The sequence below is a fragment of the Triturus cristatus genome, chromosome 4_2 (assembly GCF_964204655.1).
Source record: "Triturus cristatus chromosome 4_2, aTriCri1.1, whole genome shotgun sequence".
In the NCBI taxonomy this organism is placed as follows: domain Eukaryota; kingdom Metazoa; phylum Chordata; class Amphibia; order Caudata; family Salamandridae; genus Triturus; species Triturus cristatus.
Genome location: NC_140586.1, coordinates 967,621,934 through 967,644,627, shown reverse-complemented (window position 1 = coordinate 967,644,627; position 22,694 = coordinate 967,621,934). Strand labels below are relative to the sequence as shown.

Below are 22,694 nucleotides of genomic sequence, written 5' to 3'. Positions count from 1 at the left end.
TAATACAATTACACAGGCCAGGCACCAGAAGAATCTGATGTAAACAATGCAATCACACAGGCCAGGCACTAGGATTGATGCAAACAAATCAATAACAGAGTCCAGGCACTACCAGAATCTAATGCAAACAATGTAAAAACACAGGCCAGGCACTAGGAGAATCTGATGCAAACAATGCAATAACACAGGCCAGGCACTATGAGAATCTGATGCAAACAATGCAATAACACAGGCCAGGCACTATGAGAATCTGACACAAACAATGCAATAACACAGGTCAGGCACTAGGATTGATGCAAACAATGCAATCACACAGGACAGGCACTAGGTGAATCTGATGCAAACAATTCAATAACACAGGTCAGGCACTAGGAGAAACTGACACAAACAATGCAATAACAGAGGCCAGGCACTAGGATAATCTGATGCAGACAATGCAATAACACAGACCAGGCACTAGGAGAATCTGACAAAACAATGCAATAACACAGGCCAGGTACTAGGAGAATCTGTGCAAACAATGCAATAACACAGGCCAGGTACTAAAATAATCTGATGCAAACAATGCAATAACACAGACCAGGCACTAAGAGAATCTGACAAAACCATGCAATAACACAGAGCAGGTACTAGGGGAATCTGCCAAAATAAGGCAATAACACAGGCCAGGCACTAGGGTTGATGCAAACAATGCAATAACAAAGGCCAAGTACTAGGATTGATACAAACAATGCAATAACACTGGCCAGGCACTAGGAGAATCTGACAAAACCATGCAATAACACAGAGCAGGTACTCGGGGAATCTGCCAAAATAATGCAATAACACAGGCCAGGCACTAGGGTTGATGCAAACAATGCAATAACAAAGGCCAAGTACTAGGATTGATACAACCAATGCAATAACATATGCTAGGTACTGGGTGAATCTGATGCAAACAATGCAATAACACAGGCCAGGCACCAATGGGATTGCACCCAGTGGCGTTACTAACAGAAAGTGTTCAGTGCCCACCAGCAGGAAAAGTTCTATTCTGTCTGTAGGTTCTCTTGAGAGGTGAGCATGTAATAGCTGGCGGAATCCAGGGTACTGTGTGGACAAGAGGGTGGGAGGGCAAAGACTAGTTTCATATGGACTGAAGCATGGGCAAAATGAGCAATATTTCAAGGACGTATTACCAAGAAGTAAATCATGCAGAGTAAGTTTTTTTGTTTTTTTACGCCAGGTATGGGATATTACGTACCAAGTGGCTTCAGAGAGATTATAATCTTCCCTACAAGGGTCATCTGCTTTACAAAGAATTTCAATACGAGGAGTGACTCTAAAAAGCAGCGGCGGGGCATGCAGTGAGAGGAGAGAATGCAGATTGTCACTAACGTTATGGAACAGCACACAACTTTAGAGGCTACGTAGATACAAGGGAGACACCTGAAATGGGCTCTGTACCTCACATGAATCCAGTACACGAAAGCGCCTTTACACACAGACCAAACATCCAAGGAGGGGCTGAGGGGACACATAACATCTAATCCTGGCTTTACCACTTTACCTAAAGATGCTGTAAATAGACACCAAATGTTACTTCTCGACAGGGCCACTATACTGGTCATTATCCTGGGATTGTAGTCCCTCGGCCTCTCCCTCACAATCTCTGCCATCCCACGTGTGGCTTACAGCACTAGGAAACTGTGCAACTAGGAGACTCTGTGTTTAACCCTGACCTACCAATTTGTGAAATAGTGCGCTTCCGGAATCACTCAGTAAATGTATGCCTCTCCCCCATTTATGTCCAAGATCGGAGGTATAAACAACCATCCTAAAGTTGTAAGTAAAACTGTGTTTTTAAAAATGGGCCCAGACTGTGGTGCTGTGTCTTTAACTACAGATTCCTTTCCTGCGGCTCCTGGACTGTGGTGATGCGTCTTTAACTAATGATTCATTCCTCCGGCTCCTAGACTGTGGTGATGCATCTTTAACTACAGATTCCTTTCTGCGGCTCCTGGACTGTGGGGATGCATCTTTAACTACAGATTCCTTCCTGCGGCTCCTGGACTGTGGTGATGCATCTTTAACTACAGATTCCTTCCTGCGGCTCCTGGACTGTGGTGATGCGTCTTTAACTACAGATTCCTTCCTGCGGCTCCTGGACTGTGGGGATGCATCTTTAACTACAGATTCCTTCCTGCGGCTCCTGGACTGTGGTGATGCATCTTTAACTACAGATTCCTTCCTGCGGCTCCTGCAATGTTGTTGATGCATTGCCAGGAGTGTTGTTGATGCGTTGCCAGGAGTGCTGCTGATGCGTTGCCAGGAGTGTTGTTGATGCGTTGCCAGGAGTGTTGTTGATGCATTGCCAGGAGTGTTGTTGATGCATTGCCAGGAGTGTTGTTGATGCGTTGCCAGGAGTGTTGTTGATGCGTTGCCAGGAGTGTTGTTGATGCATTGCCAGGAGTGTTGTTGATGCGTAGCCAGGAGTGTTGTTGATGCGTAGCCAGGAGTGTTGTTGATGCGTTGCCAGGAGTGTTGTTGATGCGTTGCCAGGAGTGTTGTTGTTCGTTGCCAGGAGTGTTGTTGATGCGTTGCCAGGAGTGTTGTTGATGCGTTGCCAGGAGTGTTGTTGATGCATTGCCAGGAGTGTTGTTGATGCGTTGCCAGGAGTGTTGTTGATGCGTTGCCAGGAGTGTTGTTGATGCATTGCCAGGAGTGTTGTTGATGCATTGCCAGGAGTGTTGTTGATGCGTTGCCAGGAGTGTTGTTGATGCGTTGCCAGGAGTGTTGTTGATGCATTGCCAGGAGTGTTGTTGATGCGTAGCCAGGAGTGTTGTTGATGCGTAGCCAGGAGTGTTGTTGATGCGTTGCCAGGAGTGTTGTTGATGCGTTGCCAGGAGTGTTGTTGTTCGTTGCCAGGAGTGTTGTTGATGCGTTGCCAGGAGTGTTGTTGATGCGTTGCCAGGAGTGTTGTTGATGCATTGCCAGGAGTGTTGTTGATGCGTTGCCAGGAGTGTTGTTGATGCGTTGCCAGGAGTGTTGTTGATGCATTGCCAGGAGTGTTGTTGATGCGTAGCCAGGAGTGTTGTTGATGCGTTGCCAGGAGTGTTGTTGATGCGTTGCCAGGAGTGTTGTTGATGCGTTGCCAGGAGTGTTCCCGGCAGTTACGTTCCTGGTGCCGTTGGGTGAGTGGTGAATAAATCTTATCCTTAGCCTACCGATGACACAAGAGTTTGATTTCCACATAGACATTGCCTCTGGGGGGGTACACAGCGCCCACTCTCATGGACTATTCACCAGAATATAACGTGGCCAAGTAATAACCTTTGGAAAAAGTAGTTCTGCGTTCATCGGACTTAAACTGTTTAGTACTAGGCGAATCCTACTCTTTCTGTGCCTCTGTCCCCTGATCTGACAATGTATTCACCTCAAAGGCGGCAGGACTGTTGAAATAAACATGAAAGGCACGTTCCCAGCACAAACCACCAGCATGGATTTCATTCACTCGTTCAGAGCTGCTTAACTGCAGGTCTCCGCGCTCCATATCAGCATCTCTAAAGGCAAACACTGTCGAAGCAAAAGGAGGGGGAGAGCCGGTATGACCCTCTAGAGCCTAGGCCGCTCACTAGAAAACGACGACGAAGGACAGGACTCTAACAGGATAAACCGATCCAACTCAAGTATGAGGTCAACGTATTCTTTATCGCCTTAATGGTGCAAAAGACACTCTGGGGCCGATTCACAGAACTAATTTAAGACAAAATCCTAAACTTACTACTTTTGGTATTCACAGAAGGCATTTAGTAGTAGTAAAGTTAGGATTTTGTCTTAAGTTTGACTTAACCTGGTTGGTTGAGGCGGTCCCTCTATGGAGCTTTTTTTCAAAGTTGGTCCAAAGTTCTCCAAACTTCTTGAACTTTTTCCTGAAGCTCCTCAAGGGATCCCAAAGTGTCTCAAACTCACTCCAAGGGTTTTGAAGCTCCAAGATGGTCCTGAAAGTTGAGGACTTCAGCTCCCACAATCCACTGGTACAAAACCCTTACAAATCCACTGATGGTTCTCCAAGGTGTAGATTTAGTTGGTGATGTTCCAGATGAGCTCTTTTAACCTGTAGCTTTCAAGGAGTCCACTCTTTGGTTCTTTTTCAGCAAGATAATCCACAGGGCTGTAGTTTCAGATGGTGCAGTCTTCAGAGGTCAGGCCTTAGAAATCTCAACGCTTCTCAACAGGGCACTTCTTGCTTCAGTAAGTTTCAAGCAGCAGATCTGGAGGGTTCTGCCCCTCTCAGATACGTATTCCAAGTTCTTTGGGTCAAGCAGGATGTCACTTCTGACCAATGGGAGCAGGGTAACTCCTCCAAGATATGACCACATCCTGTAGAGTGTGGCATTATGTTGTCCCAGAGTGCATCAAATCTTCCAAATCCATAATGGCTGATTTTCCAGCAAGGAGATAAAGCTGGCTAAACACACCCCTAGGATGGCTAATTTACTTAGACTCTCCCCCCTGCATCTGCTCATACCTTCCATAATCCTACCATCTGTCTAAGGTGGGAAGTTCAGAGCTGTAAATGACAATGGTCTCTACTCTCCTCTTTGAAGAACATAGTTTACGACTCCTCCCCCTGCTCTGGCATTCCTATGGAACAGCACACTGCCCTGCCAGCAGAGCCGGTTAACCCCAGGGGCTCTGTATCACCTTTTCAAGGCAGCCTGGCTAATCCACTTAACTCTGACCAATCAGGGCAGACCACTGGAAGGCTGAATTTGGACTTACAAACAAGAAAGTCTTATAACTTCTTGTATGTACACTTTAAGGGAAATTCAACAATATGATATTGTTGGATTTATTAATACCATTCTGGGAAGTCTTTGAATGGCATTTCTATCCCTCTCTTATCAAGAGTTATTAATCAATAACTTCCTATCATGTTAACCTATGTAGCAGGGGATTTGCAATGGGAAAAATGACTTGGGCAATTTTTACAGTACCAGGACTTGCAAAAACATATTTTATAAGTACTTGTCTTATATCTACAGAAACCCCATCCCATGTGCAACATGGGGAGGCTTTAGGGGTTCTGAATCTGTAGAAATATTGCAGATTCTCCCTCCACAGTGCTCCTTGCATCAAAGTCGAATTTGAGCAGCATTTTACCACAATGTGGGGAGTGATATGTTAAATTTCACTTTACCCAGGCATATAAGAACTCATTTTATAAGGGTGTACCTTATTAATACCTGACCCCTCACCCCTGGGATACCTAGGAGAGACCCTGGGGGTCCCTAAGATGCCAAAACATTGTTGGTTATCCATTTTTAAGTTCCCCTAAACACCAAAGGCGAGTTGGAGCACAAATTTGTTTTTAAAAGCAGTCCTGACACCCAGAGCTGTTTTTAAACTGACCTCAGGCTTCAGCAGTGCACACATGCGAGTGCAGAAAAAGCTGCTGGCCTCTAAACTGTCATGCCCCAGGGTACTGGGGACTTCTAGAAAGTTGTCATCCCCCTGCCCTATTATATACTAGGGGCCTATAGGGTAGGTCATGTCAATCACAGGGCTACCCCACCATATGATTGAGTACCCTAGTGTATGTAGGTGTTTTAACTGTATTCTAAAGTGTCTCTTTCAGCTGAGCACTGGCCCTGGGCATGGTTAGGCAGAGCCCAGGATCAGTCAGAGTCAGTTACCACCAGTATCAGTCAGCAAAACATTGGGGGGTGTCCAGGGCACAGGGTGACTTTGCAACAGTAACATTGACAATTTTTCTCCCTAAAAGTTTCTAAGTGTGGAGTTTTTAAGTCTATAAATATTCTTTAAAAATCGCACGAATAACCAAAATGTAGTTACTTACCTGTTTGCAGGAAATGTCCCAGTGCTGAATCTAGGTATCCAGCACTGAGTTAGAAAAGTAACGTAAAAAGTAACTTACCTGTAATTTACTGAAAAAGCCTATTCATTTCAATGTACTGTATTTGCTAACTGTTGCAACCTACTGCATCCCCTATAAATCAAACAAAGTACAATTCCTATTGCTCTTTGAAACTGTTCGACATTCAGCAACTTATTACTGTAAAGTATTTAATCCTTACCTACGCCAGGCTTGCTTGGTTCTAAAATAAAACAGTATATTTTTATACAAAAACAATTGGCCTAGAGTTCAGTTCATGAGTGTGTGAATTCATTTGCTGAGTGTGCACATCAAATGCTTAACACTGTCCTCTGATACTGCCTTACTGCTCGCCCACTCTACCACAAATAGAGAGTAAGGTTCTATCTAACTTTAACCTCTGCCTACCTCTGGGGTCACCTGGACTCTATACACACTATACCTCATTTTGGTGTAGTATATATAGAGCTCGTTTCCTACACTTACCAGTTCAAAAAGATTATCAGACAAAACTGGCATTTGATTAACAAAATGGAAAAACTATTTGAGTAGCCATTGTTTGCATTGAAAAAAGAATGTACAATTGGAAGCCAGCCAGCCATGCTGTAATACCTTCAGGGCCCACAAGGAGCAATCTGCACACGCTTTGGAATTTATCTCCATTGGAGGGACATTTCAAATGTGGCACATGTGTCTGTTGCCCCCAAACAATAGAAGGAACATTGTTTCAGCACAACGACGTTAAATGGCTACATAAGAATTTCTCAAACTGTTAAACAAAAATATTTGCATATGTGATTCAATGTCCTTGTGAAAAACTGTACATCGGTGAGACCAACCAGGAGACTCGGCAAAGGATCATCCAACATAAGACACGCATAAGGCGTGAAGTTCTGTCTGCTTCATTAATCAACCATCGGATAGATAATCACCATACAGAAGCGGATTTACGCTGGACAGTTTTGACAACCATTAAAATCGACCCCCGGGGAGGTGACATTGATCAAAAACTGAACCGGAAAGAGGCCTATCTTATATTACATTTCGACACTGTGTCGAATGGACTCAATGAAATGTCAGAATTAAATAATTTGTCCGTGATATAATTATCCTGCCTAATTCATGTTTCCCAACTTCTTCATGATGTGTCATCCCTACACGTGAAATTCCATCATTTCTAAACTGCGCCTCCTGTGTTTGGAGCTGAAACTTTGAGATTCTCTCAGTAAATGCACTTGGGGATTGAGAGACCACATGTCCCAGAATTCAATGGTGCACCACAAAGGATGAGGCTGGCTGTATAGATAGGCGGAGTCCATATTCAGACTTCAGGCCGCTGACTTCCTTCGAGCAGCGAGTGCACTGCAACAAGATGCTGTGCAGGGCTACAAAGAACACAATTAAAGTAAGTGTTGTTCTGTTCCGCGTGGAGAACTATTGCGAGTGTGGCAGCCCCAGTACTCATTGTACCTGCCTATGCGTTTAGTTTCAATAGCGTGGTATTTGAGCCTTTTAAAAAAAAATCATTTGTCTGTCGCTGGTTGGGTCTTCTTAGTGGTTGGTTTATACCATTCCACACTCTCTGCATTTTAGGTGTGACCGCGCAAATTGCTTTAAATAAGTGGCAAAAGTCGAAGCCCTTCCCGACTTGGGTTTCAATGCTTTCTAAGTCGCTTATGTCACGGTATGCACACCGCTCTCTCTACCGGAAGCTTGTACGGACATGTTATAGTCCTTGTTTAATTCATCCATTTGTTTGTAGATTGTTCTACTGGTGATCGCGTGACAGAAGTAGGTTGTTTGACCCTATTGCCTGTGAGTATGTACTCGTAGAGGTCTGGTTTTGACAGAGGCTGTTATAGTTAGCAAAAATAAAAATAAAAAAAATAAGAACTGCCATTGTTCATTGTATTTTTTGTAATATTATTCTGGTTTTACATGATTTGCCAATTGTGTTGGTGATTTCCTTTTTGTATCCACTGTAGTGATTTGATTTTTTGTTGGTGGGTGCGTAAAGTAATATTACTGTGTTTGATCCAATTTTTGTATCTGTTTCTTTGTCTACAACATTTAAGAGGATGACTTTTAAATACCAAACAAATTGAAATTAAATGGTGACCATCTTTATTGGTTAAAAAGGCCACAAATGAATTAAATTATAAAGGAGTAGTCAGTTTTGGCATAGTTGTTGTTGGATAAATGGAAGGGAAAAGGCAGCATTGCCGGTGTGCACGACAGCTCGCCGCGTGCCCCATTCACTGGCAAATCAGTGCTTGGCAATGTCGAGTGCACACCACATCTGGTAATTCAAAAGCATGAGGGAATCTGACAGAGTGGGACAATTTATCGAACATTGCTATCCTCACATAGCAAACTAATAGTCCTTTGATACGTACTGCTATCTGGATCACAGAATCCTCGGAAGCGAGCTTGCACCCGAGCTTTAACCATGGTTACTTCAATGTTTCCATTAGTTACAGACCCCTGTAGTGCCTGTAGTGTATCCCTGTAGAGATGCTTACTCTGAGTGAGCCACATTTACTTCCATTGTGATGAAAAAAAGTATAATTTTCTATAAAAAAAAAGCATATTTGGCTGCACATTACATTATAAACAAACTTTCTTGAAAACATTAACATCAGAAGTGCCTTTATGTTTACTCTCAAGACATAGGTTTATATGTGTCAGTGATTAAAGGTAGATATAGGTAACCTATATCTTAGTTAGGGGTGTATGCACCACCTTACCCAGGCTGCAGTAGCAGACCTGTGGTGTCATTTTGGAAGGCTTCCCAGGGGTGGCACAATACATGCTACCGCCCCTGGTAGGCCTCTGGGGTACCTATGCCCTGGGTACATAGTATACCATATACTAGGGACTTATAAGGGCACTCCAGAATCCAATCTGAGATGTACCTAATGTACATGGAATCCATTTTAGAGAGGAAGCAGCTAGGCTGGGGTCCTGATTAGCAGGGCCACAGCCAGACTAAGGTTGAAAAACAGTGAAACATGAGCAAAAAGGGGGGGTACCCATAAGAAGCAGATCCTACTCTCCTACAGTGAATCACTATAAGGAGAACAGCCATGGACCGATGCACCTGAAATGGTTCCTCCTAGAGAAAACCCGAGGCAAGAGGAGAGGGGGTAATATGGAAACAAGGAGAAAGATGAGAAAGCAGTGGTATATCATTAACTTTGATACAATAAGACGCGGCCTTAATAGCAGTGAAGATTGGGATTGGATTATTGTGGGGAGTTTAGGGTTTGACCTCCTGTCCCATTATCCTTATATTTCAAAAGAGTATTTTACTTTAGGTGTGTTATTTTAGATATCATCACAGGTCGTCATGTCGCCATGCCTTCTGTAATAACAGGTGATTTTGGGTAATATAAGGAGGCGGTTAAAGATGGTAAGATCTTGATAGTAAGGACGGTAGGGATCAGATCTGGGCCCTGTTCCCTTATCCTTATATTTCAAAAGAATATTTTATTGGTTTGTGTCGTTTTAGACACTTTTTCAGGTTGTTATTTAACCAACCATACTGTAATAATATGTGAATCCAGTTGAGAGGTAGGCACTCCAAGAAGGCGAGACCGCTCGGGTTTCTAAATCTTAGGCTCAGAAAACCGGAAGGGGAAAGCGAGGAGATCCTAGGTCGTGGTTATTTAGAATGCGGCCAGTGAACGCGTAGTTCCCTTTTTCGGATGGTGGAAAGAAGAAACTAGCCCAGAGCCGAAAGCAGGTGAGAGCAGGGGTCGGATGTTTGGTAGATGTGGATTCTCCCAGCTTTGCGATAGGGTGGCTTTGAGAGACTCAATTTATGGGTCAGAATGCGTAATCAGTCATCAAACGATAAACCAGCGCGGGTCGCTTAAACATATAACTTTGGAATATTACTCTCAATGTTGGAATTTAGCTCGTAAATTTGAGAAATCTTAGTGAGATATAAGCATGGGATTATACTTTACTTCTGTAGACTCAATGAGGATTCTGCTGTGCTTTCGATGGCAGGGATACAAGGGTATATACCCGGGGATCAGCATAAAAAAAATTGAGAATTAAATGTTATTAACTACATGATATTGATTAATAGCCTGCGAGCTCCGACTATGAAATGTTCCCTTTCTTTCCAGGGTAGGAATATAACGTTTAAAGAAAGGAAAGGAAATACCCTAAAAATAGAAACAGAGATACCCAATGGTCTGGAGGTAAATAAGTGCCTCAGAACCCCTCCCCCCGGGGTTGGAATACACAGATTAACATCTGGTTTTTGATGTTTGACGAGGTAAGGATTAGAAACCTTATTATATTAGAGGATAAGGGCACAGAGAATAAAAGTGGCATTTACCCATATGGATGTTTCCCTCTCCTCGGACAGGGCCCCCAGAAGGGTGAGCCCATAAACGGCACTGAACATTTCTCTGGATGGTAAAGGAACCTCCACATATTAAGAGGAAGCGCCAGAAACGGAATAAATACACGAGCATCGCTAATTTAAGGTAGTGTTAGAGGGCGAGCGAGAGCGAGAGCATCATTACTGCAGAGAATTCTGTGCTTTCTGATATACAGTGACTGGAGGAGGAGCACAGAACACTGGAGCTGTGATCCCATAATGGAGGGATGTGCCCAAATCTGGGGGTGTCTTGTAAATATCTAAGAGTGCACACGGCATGGGGTGAAGGCACCTTGAGAAGGGATGTGCTGAATGCCACCAAGTAGAGATGAGACATGAAGGCACATCTGATGTTAATGTTTTTAAGAAAGTTTTTTTTCTTTGTTTTTTCTATTATTCTAAAAATGTCATTATTAAAAATGTGTTTATCATCTTTTTAGATACTTCATGAATTTGTCAATTTGATTGTGGGAGATAAATACCAAATTAGTACTGTCCTGAAGAAGGTGGAGTGTATGGATTAAAATCCACCGAAACGCGTCGACGCTGGGTTTTGACTGGATCCAATTACGAAGAGAAACTCTGATGAACTAATTCCTTTTCACCAGGGCTCAGGCTTGTTAAGTCTAGGATTAGTATATGTAACAGAATTGTACATACTGTGCGTTAGGGTACTCATGTTTGTAAGTTAGGGTCCATTTTGTACCTCATGTATTTTTAAACGCTGTGGATTTGTGTGGGACAAATCCCGACTGTACCGGGGAGACTATTTTCTCTAGTAGGAGGGATAGCCGAGTCGCATCACCTCAGGCAGGAATTTACAATCACAGTGAAGCAGTGACAGAGGACGATAAGAGGTACACTTAGCAGGGTCTTTTCCATGCTTGGGGGGCATCGATATGATTGCGTCACTTATAGACGGCAGCGACACACCTCCCTCCAATGCCTCGGCACACACCTCTAGCAGATGTGCGGCCGGTATTTGTTTCTAAGCTTTGAACACCTCTTCACCAGACCTTCAGATCCCGGTGCCTTTCCTCCTACTAGGGCGTCCATTGCTGCAACGATCCGTTGCTCAGAGATCGATAGCTTATGACGGGATGGGAGAGCAAATTTATATAGCGCTGCACAGCTAGTTCGGGACAGAAGTGTCCTGGCGCTAATATGAGCACATACGTATCAAAATCACACATCCCCTGAACACGAACAGAAAGGTTTTGTTTCCTGAAAGACCTCATGTTTTCTTGGGCGCTCTGGGCAGGTGGGAGGGCATTCCATTCCAGGTACCCGCAGTCACCACAGGCAGAGAGCAGCCAACTATTCTGATTTTCCTTAACTTAGAGACTTTACGCAGCAAAGCACGGTGGGATCTCACCCCTCGGCCAGCTGATACCAGGCAAAGAGCGAAGCCATATCTGAATGAAGGCCCTGGCTGTAAAGCATTTATGACATGAAGTGCTTTAAATTGACATCTTTTGAGGACAGGAAGCCGGTGCAATTTGACCAGTTTGTTGGATCTCTAAGTTGATTTTTTTAACCTCCTTTAGTCCAGCTGATGTTTTTATAGCAGAAGCAATCTATGAAGGAGATATTCAGATATGACTACGTATAAAGAGATGCAGAAATCCATTCTCGATAGAATCAGGTCTAGAGCCAGGTCCCTCCTAGATGAAGCAGGGACGAATGGAAGGCATCACCTCCTCTGAACCCCTGGACAGACCGCACCTCCTCTGCTCCCCCTGGACAGACATCACTTCATCTGCTCCCCCTGGACAGGCCTCTCCTCCTCTGCACCCCTGGACAGGCCTCTCCTCCTCTGCACCCCTGGACAGGCATCACCTCCTCTGCTCCCCCTGGACAGGCCTCAACTCCTCTGCAGCCCGGGGCAGGCCTCTCCTCCTCTACACCCCTGGACAGGCCTCTCCTCCTCTCCTACCCCTGGACAGACCTTACCTCCTCTGCACCCCTGGACAGGCATCACCTCCTCTGCACCCCTGGACAGGCCTCACCTCTGCACCCCTGGACAGGCCTCTCCTCCTCTGTACCCCTGGACAGGCATCACCTCCTCTGCACCCCTGGACAGGCCTCACCTCTGCACCCCTGGACAGGCCTCTCCTCCTCTGTACCCCTGGACAGACCTTACCTCCTCTGCTCCCCCTGGACAGGCCTCACCTCCACTGCACCCCTGGACAGGCATCACCTCCTCTGCACCCCTGGACAGACATCACCTCATCTGCTCCCCCTGGACAAGCCTCTCCTCCTCTGCACCCCTGGACAGGCCTCTCCTCCTCTGCACCCCTGGACAGGCATCACCTCCTCTGCTCCCCCTGGAGAGGCCTCAACTCCTCTGCAGCCCGGGGCAGGCCTCTCCTCCTCTACACCCCTGGACAGGCCTCTCCTCCTCGGCACCCCTGGACAGGCCTCACCTCCTCTGCACCCCTGGACAGGCATCACCTCCTCTGCTCCCTCTGGACAGGCCTCTCCTCCTCTGCACCCCTGGACAGACCTTACCTCCTCTGCACCCCCTGGACAGACATCACTTCATCTGCTCCCCCTGGACAGGCCTCTCCTCCTCTGCACCCCTGGACAGGCCTCTCCTCCTCTGCACCCCTGGACAGGCATCACCTCCTCTGCTCCCCCTGGACAGGCCTCAACTCCTCTGCAGCCCGGGGCAGGCCTCTCCTCCTCTACACCCCTGGACAGGCCTCTCCTCCTCTCCTACCCCTGGACAGACCTTACCTCCTCTGCACCCCTGGACAGGCATCACCTCCTCTGCACCCCTGGACAGGCCTCACCTCTGCACCCCTGGACAGGCCTCTCCTCCTCTGTACCCCTGGACAGGCATCACCTCCTCTGCACCCCTGGACAGGCCTCACCTCTGCACCCCTGGACAGGCCTCTCCTCCTCTGTACCCCTGGACAGACCTTACCTCCTCTGCTCCCCCTGGACAGGCCTCACCTCCACTGCACCCCTGGACAGGCATCACCTCCTCTGCACCCCTGGACAGACATCACCTCATCTGCTCCCCCTGGACAAGCCTCTCCTCCTCTGCACCCCTGGACAGGCCTCTCCTCCTCTGCACCCCTGGACAGGCATCACCTCCTCTGCTCCCCCTGGAGAGGCCTCAACTCCTCTGCAGCCCGGGGCAGGCCTCTCCTCCTCTACACCCCTGGACAGGCCTCTCCTCCTCGGCACCCCTGGACAGGCCTCACCTCCTCTGCACCCCTGGACAGGCATCACCTCCTCTGCTCCCTCTGGACAGGCCTCTCCTCCTCTGCACCCCTGGACAGACCTTACCTCCTCTGCACCCCAGGACAGGCCTCTCCTCCTCTGCACCCCCTGGACAGACCTTACCTCCTCTGCACCCCTGGACAGGCCTCTCCTCCACTGCACCCCTGGACAGGCCTCACCTCCTCTGCTCCCCCTGGACAGGCCTCACCTCCTCTGCTCCCCCTGGACAGGCCTCACCTCCACTGCACCCCTGGACAGGCCTCGCCTCCTCTGCACCCCTGGACAGGCCTCACCTCCTCTCCTACCCCTGGACAGGCCTCTCCTCCTCTGCACCCCTGGACAGGCCTCTCCTCCTCTGCACCCCTGGACAGGCATCACCTCCTCTGCACCCCTGGACAGACATCACCTCATCTGCTCCCCCTGGACAAGCCTCTCCTCCACTGCACCCCTGGACAGGCCTCTCCTCCTCTGCACCCCTGGACAGGCCTCACCTCCACTGCACCCCTGGACAGGCATCACCTCCTCTGCTCCCCCTGGACAGGCCTCTCCTCCTCTGCACCCCTGGACAGGCCTCACCTCCTCTGCACCCCTGGACAGGCCTCTCCTCCTCTGCACCCCTGGACAGGCCTCACCTCCTCTGCACCCCTGGACAGGCCTCACCTCCTCGGCACCCCTGTACAGGCCTCTCGGTGCTTCTCTCAGGAGCTCTCGGTGAAGGATTCTCATTAAGGACAGAGGAGCCCAGTGTTCATTCCACCCCATACAGCGCCTCTGACTCCGCCCTGAGCCTCGGGGCGCTATGCACAGGCCCCGAAGAGAGACACTGCTCCCCTGGACCTGCCCAGTGGCGCCGGGGGCAGGACTGTGGCTCGGACCGAGGCGCTTTAATACCACACACCAGACACGAGGCGCTACACACGAGGCACGTGTTCATCCCTCAGAATAAGGGAAATGTCCTGATCCATTTCGCATCTTTCATCCCCGGTACCTGGTTCCGGTGATGCTGCTGCCCCCCCCCCTCCCCTCTCAATGATCCGTCCCCAAAGAGTGACCTTTAACCCGGAAGTGTCCTCTCTTGGAGGGGGCAGATCTGGGGTAATTCTGACTTGTGGTGATGATCGTGTCTTGTGCAGCTGACACTGCACCCCACTGTACCCCACTACTGATGTCTGTCCCTCTAGGGGTGTTATACTGTGTGTATCTCTTCTTGTGCACAACTTGTGATAATAAATATTTAATACGAGGCGCCTCGACTCCCTCCGGCCTCGTTCACGCTTTATAAACATCCTGAAATAAATACAGAATAAACCCCTCCCTGGGGGGACTGCTGCTGCCTGCCCCTGGGGACCCCTGTATTAGGTTAGGAGGCCCCCCCTGCTTCTTCTTGTGGGAGGGGCCCCTCTGCTTCTCCTTGTGGGGGGGATGGGCTCCTCTGCTTCTGTTTGTGGGAGGGGCCCCTCTGCTTCTGTTTGTGGGGGGGGGGGGCTCTGCATCTCCTCGTGGAGGGGGCTCTGCCCCTCCTTGTGGGAGGGGCCCTTCTGCTTCTCCTTGTGGGAGGGGCCCCTCTGTTTCTCCTTGTGGGGGTGAGGGAGAGGAGTTAGATGGATGGAAAGAGAGGAGCGGCAAGGCTGGGACATCTTAAGGATTTTGGGGCCCTGGACCGAACATTTTGGGGCCCCTGCTCAAACCAGTTGCGAATTAATGATCCAATCAGACTGCTCCAGACTCTAAAGTGTGGCCAATTAGCAGCCCACTGACGTCACTGCGCACAATCCCTGCCACCCACCTGTAATAAAAATATATGAAAACAAACTGTGTTTAAAAACCATTCAAGGTCATCAGGGCAGGGCTGTGTGGAGAACAGAGCCAGGTCTATCAGGGGCCCCTGAAAGGCTGGGGCCCGGGGCCAGAGCCCACTTTGCCAAGGCCTTAAAACGACTCTGGGAGGAGGGAGAGGGAGAAAAAGAGGGAGTAGAGGTGGAGAGAGCGCGGTCAGAGAGGGAGGAAAGAAATGGAGATGGATGGATGGGTGGATGGATGGGTGGGTGGGTGGATGGATGGGTGGATGGATGGATGGAAGGATGGATGCATAGATGGGTGGGTGGATGTGTGGAAGGATATGTGGGTGGATGGATGGGTGGATCAGTGGGTGGATGGGTGGGTGGATGGATAGGTGGGTGCATGGATGGATGGATGGATGGGTAGATGACTGGATGGTGGATGGATGAGTGGGTGGATGGTTGAATGGATGGATAGATGGGTGGGTGGATGAATGTGTGGGTGGATGGATGGGTAGATGGATGGATGGGTAGATGTATGGGTGAGTGGATGGATGGATGGGTGGGTTGGTTGATGAAAGTGTGGGTGGACAGATGGGTAGATAGATGGGTGGGTAGATGGATGGGTGGGTGGATGGATAGGTGGGTGGATGGATGGATGGGTGGGTGGGTGGGTGGGTGGATGGATGTGTAGGTTGGATGGGTGGATGGGGGGATGGATGGATGGATGGATGGATGGATGGATGGGTGGGTGGGTGGATGGATGGATGGATGGATGGATGGATGGATGGATGGATGGATGGATGGATGGATGGATGGATGGACGGGTAGATGAATGGATGGATGGTGGATGGATGGGTGGGTGGATGGATTGATGGATAGGTGGATGGATAGGTGGGTGGATGGATGGGTGGATGAATGGATGGATGGTTGGGTGGATGGATAGGTGGGTGGATGGATAGGTGGGTGGATGGATGTGTGGATGGGTGGGTGGACTGATGGGTGGATGGATGGATGGATGGATGGGTGGCTGGATGGGTAGATGGAGGGATGGATGGATGGGTAGATGGATGCATGGATGGATGGATGGATGGGTGGATGGGTGGATGGGTGTTTGGAAAGAGAGAGATTGCACAAGAAGCTGAAGAGAGCATTTTTGCCAGGGTCACTGCTGTTCACGCGGAGGCAGGAGCAGCTGATACCACAAAGTCCTATATCACTACCACTCGAGCGGGGGTGTCACTTCTTCTTGTCCTAATAATCCCCTTCCTTTCTGTACCCCCCTCAGCAGAAGTAATGTCCATGTGTCTGGGGAAGGACAACACTCTGGTGCTGCAGGGTCCTGCTGTCCTGCGCTGTACACTACTACGTCCAGTGCTTAATTTGTAAAAGAATGAGAGCCCAGCCCAAAGTTGTGCTCAGAAGCCCACGGCCAGCGCTATTGAATGTCAGGTGCTTAATACCAAGGCTAAGCAGTCTTGATTCCACCTCATGGCTCTTTAATCCACCCCCAGATACTCTCGGCTCCTTTATCTCACTCTTGATTCCACCTTATAGCTCTTTAATCCACCCCCAGCCACTCTCGGCTCCTTTATCTTACTCTTGATTCCACCTCGTGGCTCTTTAACCCACCACCAGCCACTCCCAGCTCCTTTATCTCACTCTCGATTCCACCTCGTGGCTCTTTAATCCACCCCAAGACACTCTTGGCTCCTTTATCTCACTCCTGTAGATCCCTTCTTTCTCCCTTTATCACTTTTTTCATCTTTCTCTTCCTTTTTCTTCCCCCTTGTGTGTTTTTCACTCCCTCGTTATGGGTCAAAGTCTGATGAGGACAAATAAGTGCCGGCCCCCAAAAAGAGAGTGCTGATGGGCCCCACCTGTGACCACCGGCTGAAATTAAGCTCTAATCAACATCTTCCCCCTTGGTTGACATATGAAAGAATTTAGGGCCATCGGGTGGGGTGGGGGGAAGAAGAAAAACAGGCAGGAAGGAGAAAAATGCAAGGAAAGAAAACACAAAAAAGAGAATGTTAGAGGAAGAGAATATGCGCGAGTCACTCCATGACCACATCTCCTCGACCCGTCACTGTGGACTTTTGATGCTGCGAATGTCAGCGTCTTAGCTGTTGCTTCTCGCTCAAACGCTATGGTGGTCTCATGATACTACAGGTGGGGATTAGGGCAATCTGCTCTGGCTCACGGTGGTCTCATGATCCTACGGATGGGAGAGTAATCAGGTCTGGCTCATGGTGGTCTCATGATTTTACGGGTGGGAGGGTAATCAGGTGTGGCTCATGCTGGTCTCATGATTTTACGGGTGGGAGGGTAATCTGGTCCTGTTCATGGTGGTCTAATGATCCTACGGGAGGGGGTAATCTGGTCTTGCTCATGGTGGTCTCATAATCCTACGGGCGGGGTGGTAGTCCGGTCTGGCTCATGGTGGTCTCATGATCCTACAGAAGGGGGATAATCTGGTCTGGCTCATGGTGGTCTCATGACCCTACGGGTGGGGTGTAATCTGGTCTGGCTCATGGTGGTCTCATGATTTTACGGGTGGGGGTAATCTTGTCTGGCAGTCTATGGAAGTCAGCGCACTACTGAATTTTCAAATGATGTAATTGATTACCACTATTAAATCATACTAAAACTAGAACTGCGTGCTAATCGGAAAAAGGTGGCCACCCTCGTACAACATGAAAATAACAGGTGCCGAAGCAACTGTATACCGATTGCACTGCTAAATGTACCTCTGTATGTACTCCACTGAACCTATGCTTGTTGCTAATAAATAAAGTAAACCATAGTGTAAGCAATTGTTATACTGGATTCAACTCATTTAATTCATGAGCATTCAAACCCGCAAAGTAAACAAAATGTTAGCATCAATAATGTAATAAATATACAATATAAATGAGCAATAATTTTGAATTCCTTGTAAATGCACATTAAACAATACAGATGCAAAATTCCATAATGTTATGCAGCATGACAGTAGATGTTGAAAATAGCCCAATGCATTTCGGGATTTACAGCAATCCCTTCTTCAGGGGCCTGTGTAAAAGAAAAATAGAATACATTTTGCAACATGTAATTAAATATACCAATGTCTACCTGAGTTTCATTTATATAAAAAAAAAAATTTTAACATCGTCTAGCTGCCCAGAAAGGTCTGATCGTGCCTGTACTTGTCCTACACGTACACAAAAAGTGTGATTAAAGTAGAGAGATAAACCTGTGCGTGGGTGTGTTGGCTTGAGAAGCCAGATATAAGAAACATCATAGATTCCAAAAATTAACCGCTGCACACCACTATCAATAGTTTTAATCCAGTGAAACGTTGAAAATCACCTAAAGCCCAATGGAAAAGACATATGAAAGAACCCTTACGTGAAAACTGTCAAGTTTAGCATTCAAGGTGAATGGTCTCAAACTTCTCCTGACGCAATCAAAGGGAGAAAAAAATGCGTAGCAGTACTGATGTCTGCTTCTGATCTGTTCATTAGCCTGTGTACAAAAATGACAATGTGATGTGATAAACTCGCTGTATCTTAGTGCACTGACGTGTAATCACACTGTCCTGTCGAAGGAAGTCGCAATATTTACCTAAGTGTTTGCCAAGGACAACTCGGTGTTGGAATAGGAATCACGAAAAACACGCCCTCCTTTGAACGCGTGAAAACAGCCTGTAGACAAAAAACAATATGACTAAAGATACCTGCTCCCCCCACGTGAAGCAACAGGTCTGTTCAGCAACACGCTGAGTGTATACGCTGACTGCGGTATTAATGTGCCTACCTCGCGTGGCCCTTCGAAACTCTTAGAAGCTCTGAGATGTGAAGACGAACTCCGTGTGGAAACGCGCTCGCCTATCCTGTATTCAAACACTGCCGGAACTTTATATCGGAAGTGCAAGGCATGCGCAAGCCAATGAAATGGAAGAAGGACTGAAGTCAATATTTGCCTGATCAAAATTAAACCCGTGTAAAGATGGCGCGCTGAAGCTGCCGTGAACCTGTTAGAAAGTGACCTGGACTTACATGAAATGAGTTCAGGTGTGAATACTGCAACGTGATCGATAACTGTGTAGTTGTAATTTACTCGACCCATGCTAAGATGGCGCCTAAAAGCTCCGTGTTAACAGAAATATGCTCCTGGGTACTCGCCAAGCGAATACTACTCCGTGTCCTATAATGTAGTACAAATCAACACTGGTTCACCCTAAGAAGCAAAAAAAGTGAAGACCTGCTTCTACACAAATACGAACAAGTGACTGGTAATATTGTTGCTGAAAGAGTAGTATGCCCAATCCAAAATGGCGGGCTGAATATCAAACCTATGAAATATGAATCCTAAGTGATCCGGGTCCTGTGGAGAGTTAATCAAAAAACTGGTGTGGTAATACCAGACCAAAAGTAGTGAGAATGTTGAATAAAATGTGAAGAATGTGGAATAAATGTAAAAAAATACGACGTGACTGGAAGATAAGATGTTGCTCAACTAGTAGTGAAAGTATAAGATGAAAATAGATCCCAAAACCAAGAGGACGTGAGGACAGTACTTACAATCTATACAAATTCGCTTTTGAATGCAATTCCCATGATCTATGCTGATTACAAAAAGCACACAAGTTCCAATTTATCGTTCAATCCTGCTGGTACCAATGTATGTAGAAATTTGACCCACCATACCTCTCTTTGGGCCAGTAGTTTAGCTGTGTCTAAATGAGTGTTGAAAGGTACCATTTCAAGAATTGTAAATTTGAGTTGTGCTATGGTATGTTGATGTTCCATCCAATGTAGTACTAAGTGTGATTTTTGATTCTTTGTGCGAATCGTGCTTTTATGTTCTGATATGCGGATTTTAGTTTTGCGCGATGTTTTGCCCACATATAACAATCCGCAAGGACACTTAATGGTGTAAATAGCATTCAAACTGTTGCAGTCTCCGCTGTATTTGAGTTTAATGGGTTTCCCAGTGTGTGGGTGATTGATGATGTTACCTTGCATCACATTGTTGCAGTTCACGCAATTATAGCATTTCTGCATCCCTGAAAATAGTAATCTTGTCTGGCTCATGGTGATCTCATGATCCTACGGGTGGGGTGTAATCTGGTCTGGCTCATGGTGGCCTCATGAGCCTACAGGTGGGGGGGTAATCTGGTCTGGCTCATGGCGGTCTCATGATCCTACGGGTGGGGTAATCTGGTCTGGTTTATGGTGGTCTCATGATCCTACGGGTGGGGGGGTTATCTGATCTGGCTTGTGGTGGTCTCATGGTCCTACGGGAAGCGGGTAATCTGGTCTGGCTCATGGTGGTCTCATGATCCTACAGGTGGGGTAATCTGGTCTGGCTCATGGTGGTCTCATGGTCCTACGGATGGTGGAGTAATCTGGTCTGGCTCATGGTGGTCTCATGACCCTACTGTTGGGGGGGTAATCTGGTCTAGCTCATGGTGGTCTCATGATCCTATGAGTGGGGTAATCTGGTCTAGCTCTTGGTGGTCTCATGACCCTACGGGTGGGGGGGGTAATCTGGTCTGGCTCATGGTGGTCTCATGGTCCTATGGGTGGGGGGGTAATCTGGTCTGGCTCATGGTGGTCTCATGATCCTACTGGTGGGTGGGTAATCTGGTCTGGCTCATGGTGGTCTCATGATCCTACAGGTGGGGTAATCTTGTCTGGCTCATGGTGGTCTCATGGTCCTACGAATGGTGGGGTAATCTGGTCTGGTTCATGGTGGTCTCATGACCCTACTGTTGGGGGGCGGGGTAATCTGGTCTAGCTCATGGTGGTCTCATGATCCTATGAGTGGGATAATCTGGTCTGGCTCTTGGTGGTCTCATGACCCTATGGGTGGGGGGGGGTAATCTGGCCTGGCTCATGGTGGTCTCATGGTCCTATGGGTGGGGGGGTAATCTGGTCTGGCTCATGGTGGTTTTATGATCCTTCTGGTGGGTGGGTAATCTGGTCTGGCTCATGGTGGTCTCATGACCCTACGGGTGGGGGGCTAATCTGGTCTGGCTCATGGTGGTCTCATTGTCCTACGGGAGGGGGGGTAATCTGGTCTGGCTCATTGTGGTCTCATTTTCCTACGGGAGGGGGGTAATCTGGTCTGGCTCATGGTGGTCTCATGATCCGACAGAAGGGGGGGGTAATCTGGTCTGGCTCATGGTGGTCGCTTGATCCTATGGGTGGTCTGGCTCATGGTGGTCTCATGACCCTACGGGTAGGGGGGTTAATCTGGTCTGGTTCATTGTCTTCTCATGATTCTACGGGAGGGGGGTAATCTGGTCCTGTTCATGGTAGTCTCATGATCCTACGGTAGGGGAATAATCTGGTCTGGCTCATTGTGGTCTCATGATCCTATGGGTGGGGGGTAATCTGGTCTGACTCATGGTGGTCTCATGATCCTACAGGTGGGGGGGCAATCAGGTCTGGCTCATTGTGGTCTCATGGTTTTAAGGGTGGGGTAATCTGGTCTGGCTCATGGTGGTCTCATGATCCTACGGGTGGGGGGGTAATCTTGTCTGGCTCATGGTGGTCTCATGATCCTACGGGTGCCAGTATGTCCACCTAGGTACACGCTTGTTAGCTGGTACGCTTTGTGAGATATAATGACCGCTCTATCTAATTGATTGGTTTTAACAGTGATGTACGTCATCCGTTTGCACTTGCACTTTACGTCAGACCATGGGATTATGAGCAAAGTGTAGTATTTATATTAACTGTGCTTAATTTGTTTTAAGTGAACAAGAATTGTGATTGTTTTATTATGTGCTGTAAATGTCAATGTTTTAGGCGTTATGGCATAAACCGCTGACAATAAACCTTTGCCATCAAGTACCACACCTGCAGGAATGCTCAGTGGGTTGTGCGCTGCTAGATTTAACATGGACGTCTGTAGAAGTGTGTCCCTCCAGAAAGCAGAGTAGATCACACGGTGGGGTTAAAGAAAGGTTTATTTAAGTATCACAGCTACAAAGACCCCATACATCATCAAGCTAAGACCAACTAACAAATGTCTCTATTCCAGCCCACCGCCTAGCAAGCATCCCCACATTCCAGAATATCATGACACAGGACGTCACACCTTCTCCCCCCTTACACATTCTAAACTTGAAGAAAATAAAAGGAAACTTAACTCTGAATGCAAAGGATACAAAGAACATAATAGAGAATGCAGTTACGATCTTTGAAGAACTCAACAAACGATTTAATAGGCGAGGAGAAAACTGGGGTGCATGGGAAATGGGAAAAGCGCTCACTTTAAGAAACACAATCGTGCAAATGTCGGGGAATAGATTTCAAGCGAAGAGGTCCAGAGCCCCTTTCTCGTGCAACAGGCTCTTCCACCTCAGAGCCCGAATCCGGCCCACCAGCTGCGGTGCTAGTATCAAAACTGGCACCAG

At 47.7% G+C, this 22,694-nt stretch overlaps 1 protein-coding gene across 3 annotated transcripts in view; it reads right to left on the bottom strand.

Moving 5' to 3' along the window:
• The window catches only part of LOC146839168 (uncharacterized), a 48,107-nt gene extending 33,801 nt beyond the window's left edge, over positions 1 to 14,306 (bottom strand). Inside the window, exon 1 of one of the 3 annotated variants that reach the window (XM_085603164.1) lies at positions 14,082 to 14,306. The gene's annotated coding sequence lies outside the window, so the exon portion shown is untranslated. The remainder of the gene's footprint in view (positions 1 to 14,081) is intronic. The other 2 variants (XM_085603162.1, XM_085603163.1) reach the window with 2 other exon arrangements.
• Positions 14,307 to 22,694: the final 8,388 nt, after the last annotated feature.